Source organism: Heptranchias perlo, chromosome 33 (assembly GCF_035084215.1).
Source record: "Heptranchias perlo isolate sHepPer1 chromosome 33, sHepPer1.hap1, whole genome shotgun sequence".
Lineage (NCBI taxonomy): Eukaryota > Metazoa > Chordata > Chondrichthyes > Hexanchiformes > Hexanchidae > Heptranchias > Heptranchias perlo.
In genome coordinates this window covers 30424037-30450949 of record NC_090357.1, presented here as the reverse complement: position 1 = coordinate 30450949, position 26913 = coordinate 30424037, and the positions used below count along the sequence as shown (strand labels likewise).

Here is a 26913-nt window from a genome sequence, read left to right as displayed (position 1 = left end):
CTAACAAAGTGATGCTTAATGGCGATTTATGATTTATTTATGGTTTGAGTTGCACCTCTGATTTGGATAGGTGTTTCAGTTGAGATGGGAAATTAGTGAAGAGTTAATTCTGGGTTTCATAAAGAAGTGCTTCTGGTGCTTTGGAACTTGTCTTGACAGAACCACAAATATATCTGAGTGTTTTTTGATAGCCTGCATAGGCAGGCCTGTAGTGCAGTTCTAATCAACAGGTGAGTTGGAGAGCTTTCCGATCAGATCTGGAGTCAGGCAGGGCTGTCCTTTCTCTGTGGTTGTTGCTCGTATGTTGTATTGAATTGCTTGCCGCGTCCGTCAGGAAGGACGCAGGTCCCGTCCATCGGGACCGTACCCTGCCACCTGCCCCAAGTGAAGAAGTTCCTGAGGATGAACCCCTTCGACCACAAGGCCGTCAGACAGTGGCCGACATGGAACGTTCTGGGGGTCCTGCAGGGAAAGGAGAGGGTGGATCTGATCGGGCAGTTCCCCGACCAGACAGTTGATGCCATTTGGCAGAACGTCTCATCGCTGGAACTGACCAATAGGCATCGGGACGTAGCTTGGATGGTGGTGAGAAGGGCCCTCCCAGTGCTGTCTTTCCGACATGCACGGAATCTTAGCTGCCCTAGAGGCTGCAGCGGGGACAAGACCGTTATCCACCTCCTGATGGACTGCCCCTTCGCGCAGAGGGTTTGGAGAGAGATTTTTTTTTTATTCGTTCATGGGATGTGGGAGTCGCTGGCGAGGCCGGCATTTATTGCCCATCCCTAGTTGCCCTTGAGAAGGTGATGGTGAGCCACCTACTTGAACCGCTGCAGTCCGTGTGGTGAAGGTTCTCCCACAGTGCTGTTAGGAAGGGAGTTCCAGGATTTTGACCCAGCGACGATGAAGGAACGGCGATATATTTCCAAGTCGGGATGGTGTGTGACTTGGAGGGGAACGTGCAGGTGGTGGTGTTCCCATATACCTGCTGCTCTTGTCCTTCTAGGTGGTAGAGATCGCGGGTTTGGGAGGTGCTGTTGAAGAAGCCTTGGCGACTTGCTGCAGTGCATCCTGTGGATGGTGCACACTGTAGCCACTGTGTGCCGGTGATGAAGGGAGTGAATGTTTAGGGTAGATGTGATGGTATCTGTCCCGATTCATCCCAAACAGCTCGCTATCACAGTACGCTGTGCTCTACGGGCTGTTCCCCCAGGACGCACACCGAGACAGATATCGATTGCGGCTGGAAGACTATCAACTCGGCGAAGGAGGCCCTTTGGTTCGCCCAAAACCTGCTGGTCTTGTAGCTGAAGGAGCTGGCACAACGGAATGTTGCCGACTAGCACACTCCAAGGTCCAGGAGTACGTGCTATGGGATGCGCTGAAGCGAGGTGTGGCCTACGCAAAGGCTCTATGGGCAAAGGCCACCATGTAAGGCCACCCCACTTTGTATTGTACAGAATATATTAGAAGACGTGTGCTATGTTTTCTATTGTAATAATGGGAATGCAGGGTGTACGATCTGCATTGTATTGGTTTGAACTGTATTGCTTAGAATTTTTTTTTTACATTGAACTGTGCATCTTTAAATTTTCTGAAATAAAGTATACTTTTAAATTTAAAAAAACTATAAGCAGGTGAACATTGAGAACGATGTTTGGCAGCAGCCATTTATATATGGTGTTTGGTTGAGTGCCTTGTGACTTAATGCTGTGCATCACCTTGTTTGCATTTCAGCACTGCTGCTGAAGTTGGGCCGTCAGTGGGAACATTGTAATGTAAATACAGCATTGTAACGGAGCCACATTCTCTAGGAGGCCATTTAGAGGGATAAGCCTGACCTTGAATCTTGTTTTGTGCCCCAGCCCATTTTATCCCTGTTTTTTTCTAACTTGTTATAACTCTCTTGTCCCCATACTTGAGAAAATGTCAGTGCACTTGGGAGAGCTTATTGTGCAATATTATATTGAAAAAATGACAGTAAAAGCAGTCAAGTTTCTTGTACAGCTGTGTTTTGACCAGGCAAGTTTGTGTGTACAGAACCTCGACAATCTTTGTACTGGTGGAAGAAGTTGGAGATTTAAAATTATCAAATCATTTAAAAATATTCTATATGAACTGACGGATCATTTTTTAGGGGCGTCACATCAAGGCCCCTTCTGAGTTACAGCACATTTGAAGTTAAGGGAGGAAGTTCGCTGCTAGTCTGTGTAGATATGAGCGTGATGTTTGCAAGGAGAAGCTACTTGATGCAAATGCTTTGGAGTTTGGATTTGCAGAGAGAAGCTCTTTAATGCAAAATAGATTGGGATATGCTGTTGGAAGATTGGGACTGTTTAAAAAAAAATCAGTCGTTTACAGCACAGAAAGAAAAAACTTGCATTCATAATGCCCCAGGACATCCCAACGCTCTTTACAGCTGATGAAAGTGCCGTAGAATCTTTTACATCCACCCGAGAGGGCGGACGGGGCCTCGGTTTAACGTCTTATCCGAAAGTCACCAGCTCTGATAATGCAACACTCCATCATTACTGCACTGAATTGTCAGCCTAGATTATGTGCACAAGTATGTGAGTGGAACTCATGACTTTCTGATTGAAGCTAGAGGGCTACCACTGAGCCAAGGTTGACGGACAGAAGGAAGCCATTCGGCTCATCGTGCCTGTGCTGGCAATCCAGAACTGAACCCACTTTCCACAGTCTCATCTTTCTCTGCTTCAAGATATTTATCCAATTTTCCTGCAAAAGTTGCAATGATTCTGCCTCAACCGAAGCATTCCATGCTCCAACAGCACTTTGCACAAATTTCTCCTAACCCCCCACTCAGTCTTTTAGTGACAATTTTAAATTACGAGCCCTTGCCACTGACTCCCCAACCTGCGGAAGTAGTCTTTCCCTGTTCACTTCAATTTAAAATCTCTATTGATTCTCCTCTTAGCCTTTTCTGTCCTAGTGTCTCAAGTTTCTCCTCATGACCATAGTTTCCCATCCATGGCATCATCCTTGCGAAATCTGCACTGTGCACTCTCAATGGTTTTAATACCCTTTTTCTATAATTTTATTGAGATCTTACAGCCACAGAGATGGGTCCTTTTACCGGCTGCACGTAATGATGTACTTATTTGCAAAGCTGCTTACAGATGCTGTCGAAGCAGATCTCTTACCCCTTGTTGCTCTGCTCTGCACTGAACTGACTTTAGGACCTTAATGTTCCCTTTATGTTGTGATGTCACACCTGTACAACTTGACTAGGCCACTCTACAGATTAGAAAAAAAGAAAAGCACTCCCTTTTCCTCACCTGCATGTTGCTTCTTCGTGATATCAGCCAAAACCATGCGGTCAGCTTCCACATGTATGCCCATGACACCAAGTGCCAGCTCTCCAGCACCTTTCTCGACCACCTTCATTGCCTCTTTGTTGTCAGACTGCTAGTCCACCATCCAGTTTTGGATGTGCCAAAACTTCTTCCAGCTAAACATTGAATGACCTGTTCATCTGTTTTGATGGTGTTGTTTGATGGATAAATGTTGGCCAAGACACTGGAAGAAGCCCCTCTTTTATGTCCACTTGCATAGCCAGATGTGACCTTGTTTTAACTGATGCCAGGTGCACCCTCCTGAGTACATCTCTTCAACTCACCCAACATCACCCCTAACTTGTACCAGCTGCTGCTTCTCTTTCCATCAATTCAATAGCCACCTCCAAGGATGCCCACTGCCATATGCTTGTGTAGTAGTCTTTCTTGTGGAACTTTATTAAAGGCTTTCTGGAAATGTAGGTACATTATATCACGAGGGGGTTGCAGCATCCATTTGGGACGTCACTCACAAAAAAAAAGATGGGATTGGTCAGGCTGGATCTGAAACCGTGTTGGCTGTCACTTCCCAAGTTTCTTTTCCTATTGATAGTCCCTCAACATTGTTGCTAATAGTTGGTTCCATTATTTTGCCAGTTACTAGGTTGGTTATTATTCTTTGTTAGTCTAATCTTTCTGTTTGCATACTCTCATTGTTTCATAGAGTAATCTGCTCTCCTTTTTGGAGTCCCGATGCATCCCAATTAGTACCACCTCATTTTCTCTCCCCCACTCCCTGTTGTAATCTTGCTGCCCTTACAAATACCAGCTGTTTCCTTCCCCTTAGCCAGTTACACACCCATTTCCATGTCTTGCTCTTCATACTCACTGACCTTTCGCATCTCTCATACAGCACTTTATCAAAGGTCCAGGTCCAGTACATCATATGGTTCCTTCACCCCCCGTCCAAATCAATTTGGGATTTTGTCATCTCTTTTTAAAAAAAAAATGTCTGAAATTGGTCAGCAAAACTTTACCCTTTCGAGGCCCATGCTGGCTAGCATTTATTAGGCTATTTCTTATACAGATACTTGTCCATTTTTGCTTATTGAGGTTGGGCTCCCCACTCTGTGGGTCTGGCAAGTGACAGGTTAAGCTGGGTGGACTGACACATCTTCTCCTTGCTGGGATATGGTTCCCACAGCTGGCAAAAACCATTCAGTAGTTCAGACAAGTGGCCATTCTTCATGTGCACATCAGCACAATGTGTGTTGACGGCATCATGGGTGGGTGTGATCCTGCCCTCACCTGATAGCCACATATACTTGATTTTCAGCAGGGGCTGCTTGAAAATATTCACGAGTGACAACCCTGTTGGATTTTCCCCTCATCAGACATTACGATGAATCGTAGCACCCCTTTCCCCGCCCCCCCCCCCCCCCCCAAACATGCTGTCCCCTACTCTGCTTGGGTTGCATGGCTCAGTGCCACATTATCCAGTGTGTTTTCTGTTGAACCGTTGGGGAGCCAAATGTCCTTTTCTGATTCCTTTTGACCTTGTGTTCCAATACTCGAACCTTAGCTATCAATCGTCTTGATGCTCCTGACCAATTGGGAGTGCTGCTTTTTGTTGCCAGATTCAAATCACTGACATTCAATGAAAGAACGTCACAATCTGAATGGCCTTGGCTGCTGGTTGTGTTATTCAGGTGTGTGGGTTTTGAAGTGTGTGACTGGGATAACTTAAAATCAGATAGAAACCAAGTACTCAGTGAGGAGCACTGTTTGAGCTAGAATGCTAAAGCAGGGAGCCTGTTTGAGTTCCGATGCCCAATGTTAAATTGAGCCAAAATAGATGACAAATTCCTGCAGCAGTGATGCACATGAGTTGTGTTACATGTTTTATAAATATACTGTTTGCAAAATGTACTAGTGACACCCAGTGGCAGAATATCAGTGCATCATTAACCTGCTGACAGTCTGTCCATTTTGGACATCTTTGATCCTGTCTGGTGTCCAGGGTGAATTCAGATATTCATTAGATGGAAAAAGGGATCTAACACTGGGTCAGAGGAAGCTCCTGATAAAACTGAATCATTAAAGTATAATTGTCACCCTGGTCCTCTGCTGCTTGTGGTGCCTTAGCTAAGAACTGCTTGGCTAACCCTTTACAACAGCAGATCATATAAAAAGATGTATCTCATTCAGCGTACAAGTGAATTCAGTGTGTGATGGTCCTGGCCCCAGTTCTAAGTAACCACATCATGTGATGGGAATTCTCTTGAGTACATGTGGTTATTTGCTTTATACAAAAGCTGTTTTGAAGCTGCTAAAGAACAGGGAGTGCTTTAAAGATGATCATAAGGACATTTTAAAGATATGACTCTTTATAAATGGCCTGATTCAAGTTTCCAAAGGACTGTTAAATGAAATACATGAAGTCTGTTTAAGCCATCCTTAGTTTATTTCTCCCTGATGATTAAATATCAGCAGCTATTCACTGATACATTTAATTACAATTTTCCAGTCCCTTTCTGATTTCCACTGGCGTTTAAACCTGATTATCTTTCCTATTATCGATTAATTACAGCAACATTTTTTTAATGAGATTGGATTGGTTTACATCATTGACAACAACTGATCTCGCCCTATAAATGGGCATTGACGACACCTTGGTTAATTGCCAAATTAACTCCGTTTGGCAGTGAATGTGCCACTGGGATTTGCATTCACAGCAAATTAAAATCAAAAATTAAATTAATATTTAAAAACACATTCTTCCTCATTCATTCAAATTCCAAAGAAGGTTAGGATTTGCCACAATCAAGGGACGCCATTTTGTTTCATACAAGGCCTCATTTTAAATTAAATCCTTCATTCTTTTTCTCCTATCGGTTATCTGTACACGAAGGAAATTTCAAACTGCTAGGGTTTGTTTTCCTCCTGCACTGTAAAGTAAGGACACAGTTCCCATTGTAAACCTGTAAATATCCGTTGGAAGTTGACTGGGTAAGAGCAGATTGCCAAGCATGTACAGGATTTAGGCAATACATATGCAAGTTACTCCTGGCTTCACATGGTGTCTGTAGCAGAAGTGCTTCTCCTGAACTGGTTCTGCAGGTGCTCCTCTGCTGTTGGAAGGTTCTGTTTGTATTGTAGGGTGGTATGTGTAGCATTCAGTTCCACTTTAAATTATTTTAAAGTGGCAAACAGCAACCATTTGCCAGTATTCCTGGGAAGATTCATAGAGAATAGTGGGAACAAATTGCTCCGATGGCCTGCACAGGGTAGGCGTAAGAAGTTCAGTTAGTTAGCCCACTGATGGCTAAAATGTGGTGTTCTTAGGCCATTGGAGCCATGGGACAAAACCACCTCTTGGTGCTTGCTGTGCCTAGTGGTACAAATGATGTTTAATTTACATTACTGATAATTTCTGATAATGATTTGAGAGCTGCAACCTATTGACATTTGGGTGTGACATCTACACTTTCATCTTTGTTTAGGAAACTGGCCAATTAAAGCAACATCCACCCAACAGTGTGCTGAACCTTTTAGAGTACTTTTCCTCATCGTACATCGAGTAGTTCCAGTTATAGCCAGGGTTGTTTAACCTCCGACCTTAGGGCCAGATGTGGTGTGAAACCCTGGCAATCTGGCCCTTGAAGTACAGGCAACTCTGTTCTAATTGCACTTCTGTTTCTCTTTCATTGGTTGTCCTCTTTCAATGTTGTGGCCAGGTGACTTGGAAAGGGCTGCTTTTAGAACTGTTGCCTCACTTAGTGGCTAAATCTTAAATCAGAACACCAAGATCTGGTTGTTTCAGGAACTTCAGATTTTTGCAAATTAGTGGGAACACTGATTGAAACATTACACATGGTCCTGAGGCTTCATTGTATAAATCTATATAACCCCTGAAGACCAAGGCATGGACATGTTGTTTTATGGGAGCCTGCTGGTTCTTGATCATTCAAGACTTTACAAATCTTTGTGTTCTACAAAACAAAAAGGCTGAAAATTTTTATTTGGCCCTTGGTGATACTGAGACACTCAACTAAGGTAAATGCACTAACATTTGTAAGCAGTGGGCAAATGTCACGTGATCGAATACTACATGATCAAACATCACATAATCAAATGTCCTGGAATACATCCACCCAGAGTTGGCAATCCTATCTTCCGACCCTTCAAATCCCTGCACCATCTATAAGACTCAGGTCAGGATTCTGATGAAATACTCACCACTTGCCTGGTTGGACACAGGTGCAACAGCAATGAAGAGACTCGATGCCATTCAGGACAGAGCAGTCTGTTTTGATTGGCAGCCCTCCAACTGAACTCGGTATCCATCCCCTCCAACATTCGTATGCTGTAATTGCAGTATGTACGCTCTACAGGGTGCACTGCAGCAACTCGACAAGCTTACTTCGCCAGCACCTCGCAGTCCTGTGATCTCTACCACTGAGAAGAACACAAGCAGCAAGATCATGGGAACCTCCAAGTTGCCCTACGAGATGCACATCATCCTGACTTGGGCCTGAATTGCTATTCCTTCATTGTCGCTGGGTCAAAATCCTGGAATTTTCCTATCTAAAACCATCGTGGGTAGAGTATTGGCACAAGGACTACAGCAGTTCCAGGAGAAAGCCCAACAGCAACTTCTCAAGGAAACTCGGGATGGGCAATAAATGCTTCACCCGCATCCTGAGAACAAATAAAAATATGCACACGCTCGCCCTACATGTGTTCATGGGTGGCGCTCTAACCTTTGGCCTCTACCTCCAGCAGGACATGCTGAGATGACGTAGCCATCTCAGACCAGGACCAAATTGCATTCCAGCTCTTTAACCAATCCGTCTGCCTGCCTCATCACCCCCGACATTGGAGCCTCAACCCCACCTTCCTTGATGACCAGAAGGTCCCATTCTTTCTTTGAGTTAAGCTCACCAGCTGCATTGCTGAGACCGTGGACCCCACACTACTGTGGGAAACCACCAAAGTGACTCTCATGCTAGGCACCATCACCTTCACCTCCGCAAAGAGGCGTAAAAGATTGCAGACTCATAGATACCAGATCACACAACACGAAACTACACAATGCTGATCCAACCCCTAAAACTTCAAGGAAGCGCGCAGTTGCCCAAAGCCCTAATCCTGGCCACTGAGCTCCAACTGCCTGTAAAAAGCCTCCAAACAGGGAAAGCATTAGGATCTGATGGATACCCTGGCTAGTTTTACAAGGTTCTTCTTCCAGAAGCTACTCCTCTCTTAGTGAAACTCCGATGCTATGTTCTCTAAATAAAGACCTACGCAAATGAGTGATGTATTTGTGAATTCCAGCCAGCGTGCATAGTGTTTTAATGGGCCCGATGTTAGCAGGGCTGCGGGTTCTCGGCGGGGGGGGCTATCGGGCACGTGGGTAACGCGCCCAGTGAAATTAGCCAGCTCCCCGCGCGATTGTAGCATACAATCCACTAATTGGATTCACTTACCTGGTCTTCCGGGTTCCCCACTGCTGATCTGCGCGTCGGGCGGACTGCGCATGCGCAGTAAGATCTGTCAGCTGGAGGAGCTCTATTTAAAGGGGCAGTCCTCCACTGACGCATGCTGCAACAAACAGAAAAAAATCACAGCATGGAGCAGCCCAGGGGGAAGGCTGCTCCCAGTTTAATGATGTCTCACTCCAGGTATCAATACATGGGGTGGGGAGGACAGAGATCTTCCTCCTGGCGGGCGGGAGGAAGCGGCCTACCTCTGCCACCAGGAAGGGGTGGCTCGAGGAGGTCACCAGCACCACCAACATATCGCCCACCTGCATACAGTGCAGGAGGTGCTCCAATGACCTCAGTAGGTCAGCCGAAATGAGTACACTTACTCTGTCCCCGACACTCCGTCTGCCACATCACCGCCCTCAACCCACATCTTCTGCACTGCCAACACTACTCTGTCACATCACCCCTCATACCCTCTCAAACCTCATCCTCATCGTACCTGCACTTACTCACCTCGCCAGTACTCATCCCGCCACGACCACTCAACCCAATCCTCATGGCTCTATCTCGTACTCACCCTCTCATGCATCACTTTCACGGCCAGCCTCACTCAACCTGCCACTACCTGTGCTGCAGCCACAGGGCATGCATCACATATGTGCAGTAGGCAGCATAAGGCAAACGTGTCGTGAGCATGAAGGGGATGCACAAGGGTGTTTGAGGGTTTGTCATGGTTGTTACTTATATTGAATTTCTGACCAACTCACATCACATATTATATTGGCACCACTATTGCCATGTCTTCGCGAATCTTGTCTGGTCTGTGCAATAATGCCCTTTCCTGAGGACCACTATGAAGACCCACAACTGATGCTACCCATTGTGTCACTGCAGAGTGGGTGTAGGTGTATTTGCAGGGCTCTTTTGTGCAGACGGCTGAGAGACGTCGGCGATGTCCCCGGTTGCACCCTGGAAGGATGCGGAGGAGAGGTTGTTGAGGGCAGTGGTGACTTTGACAGCGACGGGTAAGAAGATGGTGCTTGGGCCAGCCGGGAGCAGCTTGGCATGAAGGAGGCATTGCTGCAGGAGTTCCTCAGGGCAGTGTCCTAGGCCCAACCATCTTCAGCTGCTTCATCAATGACCTTCCCTCCATCATAAGGTCAGAAATGGGGATGTTCGCTGATGACTGCACAGTGTTCAGTTCCATTCGCAACCCCTCAGATAATGAAGCAGTCCGAGCCCGCATGCAGCAAGACCTGGACAACATCCAGGCTTGGGCTCATAAGTGGCAAGTAACATTCGCGCCAGATAAGTGCCAGGCAATGACCATCTCCAACAAGAGAGAGTCTAACCACCTCCCCTTGACATTCAACGACATTACCATCGCCGAATCCCCCACCATCAACATCCTGGGGGTCACCATTGACCAGAAACTTAACTGGACCAGCCATATAAATACTGTGGCTACGAGAGCAGGTCAGAGGCTGGGTATTCTGCGGTGAGTGACTCACCTCCTGACTCCCCAAAGCCTTTCCACCATCTACAAGGCACAAGTCAGGAGTGTGATGGAATACTCTCCACTTGCCTGGACGAGTGCAGCTCCAACAACACTCAGGAAGCTCGACACCATCCAAGATAAAGCAGCCCGCTTGATTGGCACCCCATCCACCACCCTAAACATTCACTCCCTTCACCACCGGCGCACTGTGGCTGCAGTGTGCACCATCCACAGGATGCACTGCAGCAACTCGCCAAGGCTTCTTCGACAGCACCTCCCAAACCCGCGACCTCTACCACCTAGAAGGACAAGAGCAGCAGGCGCATGGGAACAATACCACCTGCACGTTCCCCTCCAAGTCACACACCATCCCGACTTGGAAATATATCGCCGTTCCTTCATTGTCACTGGGTCAAAATCCTGGAACTCCCTTCCTAACAGCACTGTGGGAGAACCGTCACCACACGGACTGCAGCGATTCAAGAAGGCGGCTCACCACCACCTTCTCGAGGGCAATTAGGGATGGGCAATAAATGCTGGCCTTGCCAGCGACGCCCACATCCCGTGAACGAATAAAAAAAAAAGGCTGCAGATGTCCACGACTATATGTCGAGTGACTCTGCGCCTCCGTGTGCACTGCTGCTCAGAGAGGTCCAGGAAGCTGAGCCTCGGTCTGTGGACGCTGTGGCGAGGGTAGTGCCCTCTGCGACGCATCTCTCTTTGCGGTAGCCCTCCCTCCTGCTGTGCAGGTGGATGTGTCACAGCACTCTGTTGTGGAGCTCCACGTGTCAGAGGTGGACGGCGTGGATGGCGAGGCTGGTGATGCTGTTCGCCCTCCGAGGAGGTCATGACTGCAGCTACGGCGGCCCCCATCCGGAAGATGTACATCTGAGGGGGTCCGCAAGGTAGGTACATGTGTTTGGAAACCGGGGTAAGTGTGCAAGTTGGTGACTTTGTCAGGAGCAGGGTGGTGGAGACCAAACTTTGTCCCAAGTAACAGAGTGGCCTCCTGCAATGAGTGAGGGTCTTTTCCCCCCCACCTTTGCAGCTGCAACAGGCTGATAGCTGCAACACGTCCATTTGAACTGGGAGTGTTTCCCCCAGTGTGGGAAACAGTCCCAGGTTGTTCTAAAATCCCACCCCTCCTCACATAATCCCTTAATCAGGTCAGTTAATGACCTGAAATACCTAAACAAATACTTTCAAGTGGCATCCCGCTGGCTTTAATTGCCTGCGGGATTCCCACCAGCGGGGGCTGCGCGCGCACGCCGGCGCGTCAGCGGGGAACCTGGAAGTGCGCGGGTTCGAGGCGGGCTCCGGTCCCGCTCCGGGATTTCACGATTTTCGGGGCACCCCTGCCAGGAACGCACCCGATAGCGGGTGCTAAAATGCTGCCCAATATTTCAGAAGACAGGCTAAGTGGGACCCCCTCTAAAATAACCCTATACGCGACAACCACTGTAGTCTGAAGATTCGAAGGGTTTGTGGAAATAGCGGACCGTGCTGGGTGTTTAATTGGAACTCTAAAAGTTACTCCTATTTTAAACCTTGGAAACGCCCATGTTCATCTCCCACTGAGCTCTTTGCCAGTTATAATAGCTGAAAGTGATTGTCCATAATCTGGGTAGTTGTATTGATTTTTATTTGGAGATTTTGTGTTTTGTTGCTGAAAATGCTCGAGCTTTACCTGTGTGAAAGGAGTTTTAATCACATTGTGTTTTGTATTTTTTTTTGAACAGACATTTTAAGAAATTTTCTGCCAGCACACTGGTCTTGAAGAATATTTTGCTGTAGTGCCTGTTTTACATTAGCCTCAACACTGATTCTGAGATCAGTATCAATTGACTGTTTTAAAACCAGTCCCAAAGATTTGTCTGTACTTACATTTAGCAATGTTGTTGTGGTGCCCTGAGCTCACTACTGTCCTTTAGAAGGCAGGGTAGTCACACGCGTGTGAGGTGAAGTTTAAAGCATCAGCATGGAGCAGTAAATAGGTTATCATTGTTAGCTCTTAACGCTAGTTGCTGATACAGGAAGGGCACGAGCTTCTGACGTATAGAGCTGCCAAGATTGCGAAGACTGTCGTATTGGGCCGCTCTCACAGGCAAGCCTGTCCCAGAACTGATGATTAACTGGAATCTGCCAAGTTTCAGTTCAGAGGATCAGGAGTTGCAGGAAACACCTTTTGCTGGTTCGTCAATGTTGCTGCACTCAGGATGCTAGGAAGGATGGATACGAGGAAAACTCAGATGTCTGTTCATGCATATAGCATTCTGGCTTTTCAAAGTTCATTAACTTTTTTTTGTTGCTTGTGTTGCTGGTGTTTGAGAAGATATCTGGTTCAGTGCTACAGTGCAAATCAAAATCAGCTCCCTTGGCAGGTCAAATGTGGGTCAGCCTAACAACCGTTCTGCATCTCAAGGAGGCACTTTCTGCAGCAAACCCAACCAAGTTATGTAGGTTCCGCCACAAGTCTGTCCAAGTTTTGGGGACATCTCTTTAGATAAACTGGTATTTTAAATTGCTCACTATGCTAAGTCTCTAAATTGAGCCTGTGCTGCTGTTTAACACCTAGTTTTCTTAACCTGACTTTCCAGCTTGCCAGGTGAGACATTTAAATGTTGAGTGGTAGTGAGCTGAACTGATGGCTTTTTGGTTTTAAGCACCATACTGGGAGATACACTGTTGTAATTTGAAATAGGAATTTTTATTGCTGATGCTGAATTCACCATATTCTGTGATGTAATTTGTAAATACAGACACTTCAAACATTTAGAACACAAAAGTTCAACAGATTAAAGATTAGACTGAGATTCTGCAAAAGGGCTGAGATCAGTGAGGTTAGATAATTGACATGCATTTCATACCTTCCAACATCAGCTGTTAAACTGTACTCAGAGCTTCTGCAAAGCCAGCTCATTAAGAGGTACTTCTACTCTTAAGGATTCTCCAATTTGGGTTGTTGGAGATCAGTTTGTTTTCTGATTTCCTGTGTTTACTTTGCAAGTTGAACTGCTGGCTTTTTTATTTTAAGCACTATACTAGGAGATACACTGTTGTAATTTGAAATAGGAAATCGTAATGCTGATGCTGCATTTATCATACTCTGTGATATAATTGGTATTGGTGCACTAGGTATTGGTACATTGGATATTGTAACAGTAGGTATTGGTACTCAAGAGATTAGTTCCATACTGTTACAATGGGGAAAACTTTGGACAAGAACAAGGGAAAAATTGGTAGAGATTAAATCTGTGGTGGAACTTTAGGGCTGTAGAGTTAGCTCATCTCTACAACATAGACAGCCATGGGGGGGGTCACACGCGACACACACACACACACACACACACACACACACACACACACACGCCAGGATCTAATTGATTGGCGGAATAGGATTGAGGGGTTGAATGGCCTACTCCTGTTCCTGTGTATTTGTGTTCTCAACACTGTCAGTAGGTGAGACTCGTGTGTTGAAAAATTCAGTGGATTATATCAGCACCTGGTGAATAAAGTCAGTGTTTCAATGTTCCTCTCATCTATGATATACAAATTTCCTGTCTCACATATAGACAAACAATCCAGTGCTCGCCGTGTAGACATGGGCGCATTCCATAGGACTTCCACTTAACTCACTGTAGTGTTATCAGGTGACCTCACTACTGGCAGAACTTATTTACATAAAACATGTCCTGACCCGAACTTTAGAATTTGCTACAAAGGAGGGTAAGGTTTGAATTTGTTTAGAGGTGAATTTAATTCAAAGAATGCTACACTCCTTTCGTTCTAATTCATTCAACAACAACCACAACTTCATTTATATAGTGTCTTTAGCGTAGTAAAACATTCCACGGCGCTTCACGGGAACATTATCACACAGAATTTGACGCTGAGCCACATGAGCACATATTAGGACAGGTGACCAAAAGCTTGGTCAAAAGAGGTAGGTTTTAAGGAGCGTCTTAAAGGAGGATAGAGAGGCGGAGAGATATCGGGAGGGAATTCCAGAGCTTAGCGCCTAGGCAGCTAAAGGCACGACCACAACGGTGAAGCGATTAAAATCGGGGATGCGCAAGAGGCATGCATTGGAGGAGTGCAGAGATCTCGGAAGGTTGTAGGGCTGGAGGAGGTTACAGACTTGGGGAGAGGCGAGGCCATGGAGGGATTTGAAAACAAGGATAAGAATTTTAAAATCATAGAATGGTTACAGCACAGAATGGTACGGTAGCATAGTGGTTATGTTACTGGACTAGTAATCCAAAGGCCTGTACTAATATTCCGGAGTCATGAGTTCAAATCCCGCCACGGCAGCTGGGGAATTTAAATTCAATTAATTAAATAAAATCTGGTATAAAAAAAACTAGTATCAATAATAGTGGCCATGAAACTACCAGATTGTTGTAAAAACCCATCTGGTTCACTAATGTCCTTTAGGGAAGAAAACCTGCCGTCCATACCCGGTCTGGCCTATACGTGACTCCAGACCCACAGCAATGTGGTTGATTCTTAATCGTCCTAGCAAGCGACTCAGTTGTTCAAGAAGGCGGCTCACCACCACCTTCTCAAGGGCAATTAGTGATGGGCAACAAATGCTGGCCTTGCCTGCGACGCCCACATCCCATGAACGAATAAAAAAAAACAAGGCGGCCAATCGAGCTCGTGCCGGCTCTCTGCAAGAGCAATCCATTCAGTCCCATTCCCCCGTCCTATCCCCGTAGCCCTGCAATTTTTTTCCTTCAAGTACTTATCCAATTCCCTTTTGAAAGCCATGATTGAATCCGCCTCCACCGCCCCCTCGGGCAGTGCATTCCAGATCATAAAAAGTTTTTCCTCATGTCGCCTTTGGTTCTTTTACCAATTACGTTAAATCTGTGTCCTCTGTTTCTCGACACTTCCACCAATAGGAACAGCTTCTTTCTATTTACTCTGTTTAGACCCCTCATGATTTTGAACACCTCTATCAAATCTCCTGTCAACCTTCTGTGCCCTAAGGAGAACAACTCCATGTTCTCCAGCCTATCCATGTAACTGAAGTCCCTCATCCTGGAACCATTCTAGTAAATCTTTTCTGCACCTTCTCTAAGGCCGTCACATCCTTCCTAAAGTGCAGTGCCCAGAATTGACACAATACTCCAGTTGTGGCCAAACTAGTGTTTTATAAAGGTTCATCATAACTTCCTTACTTTTGTACTCTATGCCTCTATTTATAAAGCCCAGGATCATGTATGCTTTTTAAACTGCTTTCTGAACCTGTCCTGTTACCTTCAGCAATTTGTGCACATATACCACCCCCCCCCCCCAAACCAGGTCTCTCTGTTCCTGCACCCTTTTAGAATTGTACCATTTAGTTTATATTGCCTCTCCTCGTTCTTCCTACCAAAATATGTCACTAGGTACTTCTATGCATTAAATTTCATCTGCCATGTGTCCCCCCATTCCAGCAGCCTTACTTTGTCCTCTTGAAGTCTATCACTATCCTCCTCACTGTTCACTACACATCTAAGCCTTGTGTCCCCTGCAAATTTTGAAATTGTGCCCTTTACGTCCAAGTCCAAGTCATTAATATATATATCAAGAAAAGCAGTGTTCCTAGTACCGACCCCTGGGGAACACCACTGTACACCTTCCTCCAATCCGAAAAACAACCGTTCACCACTACTCTCTGTTTCCTGTCACTTAGCCAATTTCGTATCCATGCTGCCACTGCCCCTTTTATTCTGTGGTCTTCAACTTTGCTGACAAGCCTATTATGTGGCACTTTATCAAATGCCCTTTGAAAGTCTATATACACAACATCAGCTGCATTGCCCTCATCAAACCTCTCTGTTACTTCATCAAAAAACTCAGTCAGGTTAGGTAAACATGATTTGCCTTTAACAAATCAAAGCTGGCTTTCCTTAATTAATCAATACTTGTCCAAGTGTCTGTTAATTTTGTCCGGGATTATTGTTTCTAACAGTTTCCCCACCACCGAGGTTAAACTGACTGGCCTGTAGTTGCTGGGTTTATCCTTACACCCTTTTTTGAACAAGAGTGCAACATTTGCAATTCTCCAGTCCTCTGGCAGCATCTTCTTCCTTGGTAAAGACAGATGCAAGGTACTCATTTAGTACCTTAGCTATGCCCCTGCCTCCACTTGTAGGTCTCCTTTTTGGTCCCTAATTGGCCCCATCCCTCCTTTTACTACCCATTTACTATTTATATGCTTGTAGAAGACTTTTGGATTCCCTTTTACGTTAGTTGCCAGTCTATTCTCATACTCTCACCTTGCCCCTCTTGTTTCCTTTTTCACTTCCCCTCTGAACTTTCTATACTCAGCCTGGTTCTCATTTGTATTATCAACCTGACATCTGTCATACGCCCCCTTTTCCTGGTTCATCTTACTCTCTATCTCTTTCGTCATCCAGGGAGCTCTGGCTTTGATTGCCCTACCTTTCCCCCTCGTGGGAACGTACCTTGACTGTACCTGAATCATCTCTTTAAAGGCCGCCTATTGTTCGATTACTGTTTTGCCAGCCAATCTTTGATTCCAATTTGCTCGGGTCAGATTCATTCCCAACCCACTGAAATAGGCCCACTTCCAATTGAGTATTTTTACTCTAGGTTGCTCCTTGTCCTTTTCCATAACTAATCTAAACCTTATGATACTATGATCACTGTTCTCTAAATGTTCCCCCACTGACACTTGCTCCACTTGACCCACCTCATTCCCCAGAACCAGATCCAGCGATGCCTCCTTCCTGATCAAGAAAGTCCTCTTGAACACACTTCAGAAATTCTTCTCCCTCTCTGCCCTTTACACTATTACTATCCCAGTCTATATTAGGACAGTGGAAGTCCCCCATTATAATTACTCTATGGCTCTTGCACCCCTCTGTAATTTTCCTGCAAATTTGCTTTTCTATATCCTTCCCACTTGTTGGTGGCCTATAGAATACATCCAGTAGTGTAATGGCACCTGTCGTTTCTTAACTCTAACCAAATAGATTCTGTGCTTGACCCCTCCAGGACATCCTCTCTCTCCAGCACTGCAATATTCTCCTTAATACTGCCACCCCCCATCTTTCTTTCCTTTCCTATCACTTTGTATCCAGGAATATTTAGTACCCAATTCTGACCTTTTTTGAGCCAGGTCTCTGTCATTGCCACAACATCATATTCCCATGTGGCTATTTGTGCCTGCAGCTCACTAATCTTATTTCCCATGCTTCATGTGATTACACACTGCACTGTAAACCTATATTAGACCACCTTGTATTCTTTCTTAGTCTGATCCCATCTAATACAGTGCTATTTCTTACTCTAGTACTATCTGCCTCTCCCAATTGAAGCAATCCCGGACCAGGAGCCAATGTAGATCAGCGAGCACAGGGGTGATGGGTGAATGGGACTTGGTGTGAGTTAGGAAATGGGCAACAGAGTTTTGAATGAGCTCAAGTTTTTGGAGGGTGGAAGATGGGAGGCTGGCCAGGACAGCATTGGAATAGTCAAGTCTAGAGGTAACAAAGGCATGATTAAGTGCTTCAATAGCAGATGAAATGAGGCAGGGGCGGTGACGGTCGATGTCACGGACGTGGAAGTACGCGGTCAAGGTGCGGATATGTGGTCGGAAGCTTATCTCAGGGTCAAATAGGATGCCGAGGTTGTGAACGGTCTGGTTCAGCCTCAGACAGTGGCCAGGGAGAGGGATGGAGTCGGTGGTTAGGGAACGGAGTTCGAGGCGGGGAATGAAGACAATGGCTTCGGTCTTCACAATATTTAGTTGGAGGAAAATTTTGCTCATCCAGTACTGGATATTGGACAAGCAGTGTGACAAATCAAAGATGGGAAAGGGAGGTGGTGGTGAGGTAGAGCTGGGTGTTGTCAGTGTACATGTGGAACCTGAAGTGTTTTCAGATGATTTCGTCGAGGGGCAGCATGTAGATGGAAATAGGAGTGGCCAAGGATAGATTGTTGGGGGACTCCAGAGGTAACGGTGCGGGAGTGGGAGGAGAAGCCATTGCAGGTGATTCTCTGGCTACGACTGGATAGATAGGAATGGTACCAAGTGAGCGCAGTCCCACCCAGCTGGACGATGGAGATGCGCTGGAGGTTGGAGGAGGATGGTGTGATCAACCGTGTCAAAGGCTGCGGACAGATTGAGAAGGATGAGGAGGGAAAGTTAGTCACAGTCACGTAGGATGTCATTTGTGACTTTGATAAGGGATAAGCTAAATACGATTAAAATCACTAAGGAATTGGTACTCAGTAAATAATGGGACTCAAGGCGGATAAATCCCCTGGACCTGATGGCTTACATCCGAAGGTCTTGAGGGAAGTGGCAGTAGGGATTGTGGATGCTTTGGTAATAATTTTCCAAAATTCTCTGGACTCGGCAAAGGTCCCGGCAGATTGGAAAACTGCTAATGTAACACCCTTATTTAAAAAGGGTAGTAGGCAGAAGGCTGGAAATTATAGACCAGTTAGCCTAACATCTGTGGTGGGTAAAATTTTGGAGTCTATTATTAAGGAGACAGTAGGGGAACATTTGGATAAACATAATTTAATAGGACAAAGTCAGCATGGCTTTACGAAGGGGAAGTCATGTCTGACAAATTTGCTTGAGTTCTTTAAGGATATAACGTACAGGGTGGACAAAGGACGTAGTGTATTTAGACTTCCAGAAGGCATTCGACAAGGTGCCACATAAAATATTATTGCTCAAGATAAAGAATCACTGGATTGGGGGTAATATTCTGGCATGGGTGGAGGATTGGTTATCTAACAGGAAGCAGAGAGTTGGGATAAATGGTTCATTCTCGGACTGGCAACCAGTAGCCAGTGGTGTTCCGCAGGGGTCGATGCTGGGTCCCCAACTCTTTACAATCTATATTAACGATTTGGAGGAGGGGACCGAGTGTAACGTATCAAAGTTTGCAGATAATACAAAGATGGGAGGGAAAGTGGAGAGTGAGGAGGACATAAAAAACCTACAGGGGGATATAGACAGGCTGGGTGAGTGGGCGGAGATTTGGCAGATGCAATACAATATTGGAAAATGTGAGGTTATGCACTTTGGCAGGAAAAATCAGAGAGCAAGTTATTATCTTAAAGGCGAGAAACTGGAAAGTACTGCAGTACAAAGGGATCTGGGGGTCCTAGTGCAAGAAGATCAAAAAGTTAGTATGCAGGTGCAGCAAGTGATCAAGAAGGCCAACGGAATGCTGGCTTTTATTGCTCGGGGGATAGAATATAAAAACAGGGAGGTATTGCTGCAGTTATATAAGGTATTGGTGAGACCGCACCTGGAATACTGCATACAGTTTTGGTGTCCATACTTAAGAAAAGACATACTTGCTCTCGAGGCAGTACAAAGAAGGTTCACTCGGTTAATCCCGGGGATGAGGGGGCGGACATATGAGGAGAGGCTGAGTAGATTGGGACTCTACTCATTGGAGTTCAGAAGAATGAGAGGCGATCTTATTGAAACATATAAGATTGTGAAGGGGCTTGATCGGGTGGATGCGGTAAGGATGTTCCCAAGGATGGGTGAAACTAGAACTAGGGGGCATAATCTTCGAATAAGGGGCTGCTCTTTCAAAACTGAGATGAGGAGAAACTTCTTCACTCAGAGGGTGGTAGGTCTGTGGAATTTGCTGCCCCAGGAAGCTGTGGAAGCTACATCATTAAATAAATTTAAAACAGAAATCGACAGTTTCCTTGAAGTAAAGGGAATTAGGGGTTACGGGGAGCGGGCAGGAAATTGGACATGAATTTAGATTTGAGATTAGGATCAGATCAGCCATGATCTTATTGAATGGCGGAGCAGGCTCGAGGGGCCGATTGGCCTACTCCTGCTCCTATTTCTTATGTTCTTATGTTTCAGTACTGTGGCAGGTGTGGAAATCTATTGGAGGTTTTTCCCTCAACCCATCGGGAGAATCACTTAAAGATGCCATCCCTTTATGGAATTAGTGCCATCATGCTGTCAGGTAAACCTCTGCCCCCTCAGTTGTACAGAGTTTGGTGTTGAGACCGGAACATGTTTCATTTGCATTCACTAGTATTTTAATATAAAGCGGAAAAGTTTAGTGCAAACTATGAGTAATCCACGAAATGAGAATTAAGAAGAAAATCAAACAGTGCAAAGGTCACAGGGATAAAAGAAGGGAGAAAACTCTGGGAGGAGTATGGGAATTTGCTGAAACAGATCATAAGTTATTCGAGGTGTGAAGAAGACCCTAGAGATGACGATAGCTAAAAATATTGAACACAACACTAAGGAATTCCCCCCCCCCGCCCCGTATCGTAACAGCAAAACTATCGGAGATGAAGGTGGAATTCAAAAAGGTGGAGAAATGAACACTAACTTACTGCCCAGCTTCTGGGGTACACCAGTAGAGGGTTTTGAATTTAACATGGCAGAGCCACCTAATCAGTTAGGAGAACTTAGGACTAACATCCCAGGTCAGATGGTATATTGGGTGCTGAAGGAGACCAAAGACGAATCTGCTGGGCACTGAACATTGCCATGGAGGAATCGTTGTTGAGGTATTGCAAGTGCGGAAGCTAGCAAATATTTTAAAAAGGGTGACAAATTTGGCCAAGACATCTTGAAGCCTATTAGCCTAACTTCGATGGGAAATAATAGTGTATTGTAAGAGGTAGGGAGTAACTTGAAACAACCAGAATGGTTTTTAGAAATAGAAGATTCTGCCTGAGAAACCTTGACTTCTTTGAGGATGTTATAAAATAAAGTTCATTTGAATGATCAAAGTTTTCAACAAAGTTACGCATGAAAGGCTTTTAACTAAACTAAGAGCCACAGGAATCCAGGGTCTGGATAGGAATCTGGTTAAAAACCAGGAAAGAGAGTACTTCCACACTTGCATGAAACATTGGGGGGACCAGAACAGATGTACAGGGTGCGTGAGCAGTAATGCCCAATGCTGCTGGCAGCTGGGCCTTGAAATGCTTATACAAAGTAGAACTATAAAAGTAATACAGCACAAATTCCTGCACCATTTGTATCTGTGCATTTGCTCTAGCATTCTTGCTCCTTCTCATGTACTTATTTTTTTTCTCTCTACCCATCTCTGAATGGTTTTACTCTTTTTTTTCTCTATGACCCGTTTTACACTCTTGATCCCAGTTACAGTGTCTCACTCTAATTCTAAGCACACTGAATTTATTTAATCTAATTCAGTTTGCCAGATGGTCAGTGACACATATCAGCATTATTATTGACTATTAATATTTTGTCATTCATTTCTTTCCCGTTTGCCAGAACCATTAAGCGGTTAAAAACAACTGTCTTTATCTTGTATTCTTGATTGCACTGACTTTGAAAAAAGGATGAATGATTGTACCATCTGCAATGTAGTATTATGCTAGTTGATGCCCAGTGGTTTCTGCAGTGGAAGAGTTGCATTCTGCATATCTTCTACTGTTAACCTTCACCATGGACAGTGTCCTCAATGTCGCCCAGCATACTGGAGACTCTTAAACTCATTTCCATTCACTGGAAAGTGCTTGTGTGGACAATACGCGAGGACAGGATGGAGTTGGGTTGTGATGCCCTCCACTGTTGCATAGCCTGCTGACACCCACTGTCTAGGCTCACGTGCTGAATGAGCATTTGGAAGGGGTAATGGAGGGCTATTGCTCCTGGAGCTGGTATTGGTAACCTTCAGAACAGGGGTGTGGGGGGTTGGTGGGGGGAATGAATGGAGGAAAGATGAAATCCCCAACCTAAATTACTAATAGGGAATATACTGGCTGAGGATTGCAAATTACCTCATCGCGTGGACTTCATTTAGGCCTCCTTCTCTCGCACCCCCCCCAATAATATAATTACAACAGGACATATTGTGCTGTGCTAGGCTCGTATCTCCGTGGTGGTGGTGGATGTGTTGGTTTGGAATTGCAGTGTTTAATAAATAATTCAAGTTGACATTTCATTGAAGCTATGGTTGGTTTACTCCATTAATTGTTCCCAGAACTGTGAAGTACTTTGAGCAAATGATGGAGATAAAGATTTTGGTTTTTGCAGCTGTGTGTTTGTGTGATTAGTGCCATTCAATCTGCGGTTAATGTGAGGGCTCAGTGAAATCCTGTGGGGTGATGCACTGGTGCATTCTGCCATGTTCTGTCAGCACACTCTGCCGATCTGCGCATTTGCCCTTCTGGAATGTGGTTTTCCTCAGACTCTACACCCCTGTGTGAGAAACTATTAATAGAATTCTGCTTGAAATGAAAAGGACATAGAGCTAAAACCACCTCTCTGCACCTGTCTTCAACAGTGATTGAGTTTTCTGTGTTCTGTTTTGTTTGTGGGGAATGTGTTAAGGTGATGAATTTCCTCATTGGAGTTAAAGGCTTTGGAACACTCAATTGTGCACAGGAACTTCCAGGTCAAGTTGAATTTATACACTTATGATGGTGGGCCTTGCCTGATACCTGGGAAAATCTCAGCAATGCACATGCTATATTGGTCATCTCTTTCGGCAGCTGTGAGCTCAGGCCGCCAGTAGTCAGAGAGCATGGTTCCATATGGCACCTGATGTGTTTGTCACTGCTTGTGCATTGTCTCTGGCAGTGTGAGGAGAAGCCCTCTCTCGAAGTGGGTCTCCAGGCTGCTAGAGGCATGAGTGCCACCTTGTTTATATTACAGCACAGCCAGTAGAGTGAGGACTACAATATAAACAGGGCCTCTTACTCCTCGATTCTGTGCTCACGGAAACTCACCATCGAATTTATTTTCTCTGTTGCAGAATTTCTCCCTGCTGTTTTTTTACCTTTTGTTCACCCCTAGTTTTTCCCACTGCAACAATATTGCAGTGAATACTTAGGTGTTAGCTGTGGCTCAGTGGTAGCATCCTTGCCTCTGAGTCAGAAGGTCGTGGGTTCAAGCCCACTTCAGAGATTTGAGCACAAGATCTAGGCTGAAACTGTCTGCAAATCGGCTGCCGTGTTTCCTACATTACAGCAGTGACTACACTTCAAAATACTGGCTGTAAAGAGAGGCTGTAAAATACTGGATGTCCTGAGCTGCTATATAAATGCAAGTTCTTTCTTCTTTCTTACTTGATTTTACCAATCCACATGATATTGCCTGACAGTCTTCTAATCCCCATGCGTGTCTCACTTTGTACACTGCTACACAGGTGAAGTGTGCAAGATGTAATGAGCATAGGGATCCTACTGATCTCGGCTTCTCCATAAGGTGGTTTTCTAGAAGCTGAGTCCAGGGTCCAGCTTCTCTGCTCTGCGTTCAAAGAGCTGATATTTACAAATTGTACCTCCTGGGTTGGTGAGCACACTTTCAGTGTTACATTTTTTCTGTTAAGAAATGTGTCTCCTTGTTGGTTTAATATGCAGGTGATGTGAGCACATTTTTGAATGTAACAGGAGTTGTTCACTGTATCTGCCTGTCAACAAGTACTGGGCTCTCCTGCTCTTTAAACTACCAGGCGATATGTTGTAATCTTACATTTTACAACAACAGCTTGCATTTAAATAGCGCCTTTAATGTAGAAAAACGTCCCAAGGTGCTTCAAGAGACATAATCGAAAGTAAATGTGTGCCATCTAAAGAAGTAGACATTAGGAAGGGTGACCAAAAGTTTGATTCAAAGAAATGGGTATTAAGAGGAGAGCCTTAAAGACGAAATGGGAGGTGGAGGTGCTTAGGTGGGGAATTCCAGAGCGTGGGGCAAGACAGTTGAAGGTTTGGCTGCCAATGATGGATTGAAGGGAAGGGGGCTGCACACAAGACCAGAGTTCGAGAGGAGGGGATGTAGGGCTGGAGGAGGTTACAGAAGTATGGAGGGGTTTAGACATGACTGAGAATTTTAAGCTTTGGTGGCCATTGTAGCTCAGCGAGCACACAGGGGTGATGGGTGATTGAGACTTGGTGTGGGATAGAATTTGGGCAGCAGAGTTTTGGTTGAGCTGAATTTTAAGGAGGGTGGGAGGCCAGCCAGAAGAGCATTGGAATATACGAGTCTGGAGGTAACTAAAGCATGGATGAGGGTTTCAGAAGCAGATGGGTTGAGGCATGGATGGAGACGGCCGATCTTACCGAGGTGGAAGTAGGCGGTATTTGTCATGGAGAGGATATGGCCTCAGAAATTCAGATCAGGGTGGAATAGGATGCTGAGGTTATGAACAGTCTGGTTCAAACTGGGAGGGAGATGGAATCGGTGGCTAGGAAACTGAGTTTATGGCGGGGGCCAAAGATGATGGCTTTGGGAGGTGGCAATGCGTTCAAGGGCTTTGGAGTGGAAATGAGGCGGTAGTTTGCAAAGACAGTGGGGCTGAGGGTGGGTTTTTGAAGGAGGGGGTAATGACAGCTGTTTTAAAAAGGGAGGGGGACAATACCTGAGAAGAGGGAACCATTTACAATGTTAGCTAACATGAGGGCGCAAAAGGAAAGTAGGGTGGTCAGCAGTGAATGGGAATGGGATCAAGGGCACAGGTCTGATGGACAGGGGGCTCAGAGAGGACATGAGTGATAGGAGAGAAACTAGGGAAAAGGGGAGCCGGGGGGAAGGTTTGGGCTTGTGGGAAAGGGAAAGCAGCGGAGGCAGCTGAATGGATAGTCTCAGTCATAGTAACAAAGGGATCTATGAGCTTCCCGCACTACTTGTTGGAAGTGAGAATGGTAAAGGTAGGGGAGAGGGGTTTAAGGAGATGGTTGGTAGTTGAAAAAGAAACCAAGGATTATTTTTGCTCTTCAAGTTGATCCTAGAGTAGTGGGTGTTTTTGGCAGGAGAGTAGGGCCTGATGGTGCTTGATGTGATCCAGCCAGACCTGGTAATGGAATGCTAAACCAGTTATGCACCTGATACGCTCAAACCTGGGCCCCTTAGATTTCGGAGAGTGGAGATTGTGGCCATACCTTGGGTACTAACCAAGATATAAAAATACAAACCAAGCACTGGGGTTCAATGCTAGAGGAATAGAATTGAAAAGCAGAGAAGTTATGTTAAACTTATATAGAACCTTGGTTAGACCACACTTGGAGTACTGTACACAGTTCCGGTCTCCATATTATGTATGGTGGCACTGGAGAAGGTGCAAAAAAGATTTACAAAGGAAGATATCAGAACTGAGGTTACAACTATCAGGAAAGACTGAACAGGCTGGGGCTCTTTTCTCTAGAAAAGAGAAGGCATGTGGTGACCTAATAGAGGCCTTTAAAATTATAAAGGGGTTTGATAGGGTAAATGTAGAGAAGATGTTAACACTTGTGGGGGAGTCTAAAACTAGGGGTCATAAATATAAGATAGTTACTAATAAATCCAATAAGGAGTTCAGGAGAAACTTCTTTACCCAGGGAGTGGTTCGAATGTGGAACTTGCTACCACAAGGAGTTGTTGAGGCGAATAGCATAGATGCATTTAAGGGGAAGACAGTTAAGTACATGAGAGAGAAGGGAATAGAAGGAGATACCGATGGGTTTAGATGAACTAGAGTGGGAGGAGCCTCATGTGGAGCATAGACCAGCACAGACCAATCGGGCCGAATGACCTGTTTCTGTGCTGTAAAATCTATGGAATTCTTTCCCTACTGTTGAAAAACATTGCACGCCTTCTGCTTGTGCATTCCAATAGTTTCAAATATTATTAACTCTATTCCCTAGTCTCCCATTTTTATTTTACCCTCACCTTGTTATTTATACTCTCCAAAAATTACTGTTTTGACATATTTCCTCCCATCTTCCAAATAGTTTTCATAACAGTGATGCTTTGTTTCTAAACATCTGCGTTAATTAATTTCTAACCTCAGTTTTAACTAACTTTTGTATTTCCTATTAAAACAATGTATCTATTAGATCACCACAACTCAACTTTTATGCAATCTTCTAATCACTTCAGTAACTATATATAAAAAATTCTAAATCCATTTCAGCCATGTCAGTAGTACTGCAGCTACCCTCAAACATTACCCATTAGCCCATGCGACTCATAGACTGATGATGCCCCCATTCTTCCTTATTGGTCAAAATATTTTGTTTCTCCTGTGTGTGTAAATCTTGACCCCCTGCAGCTCAGTGATTTTCCCAAACCAAATCTCCTCTACCTATAAAAACGTTACCTATATGTGCAATTCCTGTCTCATAATTCAGGCATTATGGTTCCTCAAACTCAACACATTTGTGATATGCAAAGTTCATGCCTGATTGACTCAAATTTTATACTCAAAATTAGTGACAAATCACAATTGAACAGGTAGGCACCATATCAATCGAACATGAGAAAAGCAGGTAGCTAAACAGTCAATGAAAAAAAACTAACAACTTGTGAAAACAGCCCATCCTTAATGATCAGTTAGGAGAAGTCAAACCAGTCAAGCCATTCAATCTACTTTTTGGAAATTTATTTTGTCTGCCATTTATTTTTACCCACTACACACAGGTAAAAAAATCCAATTATAAAGTAACTATCACAGTTTGGGATTTTTTGACCAGTCTTCCACAGAATGGATTTGGAAAAAAAAAGGGTTACTTTAAAAGTTGTTTTCTAAAAACATTATGTGTTCCTGCAAGTTAAAGAAAGTGGTCTGAGGCAGTAGGTAGTTAAGATGCTAATGAGCTTTTTAAAAATTCGTTCACGAGATGTGGGTGTCGCTGGCGAGGCCAGCATTTATTG

At 44.9% G+C, this 26913-nt stretch overlaps 1 protein-coding gene across 4 annotated transcripts in view; it reads left to right on the top strand.

Moving 5' to 3' along the window:
- Window positions 1-26913, top strand: part of LOC137301557 (rho GTPase-activating protein 32-like) — a 469652-nt gene that overhangs the window by 145999 nt on the left and 296740 nt on the right. The gene's annotated exons all lie outside the window — the stretch shown is intronic.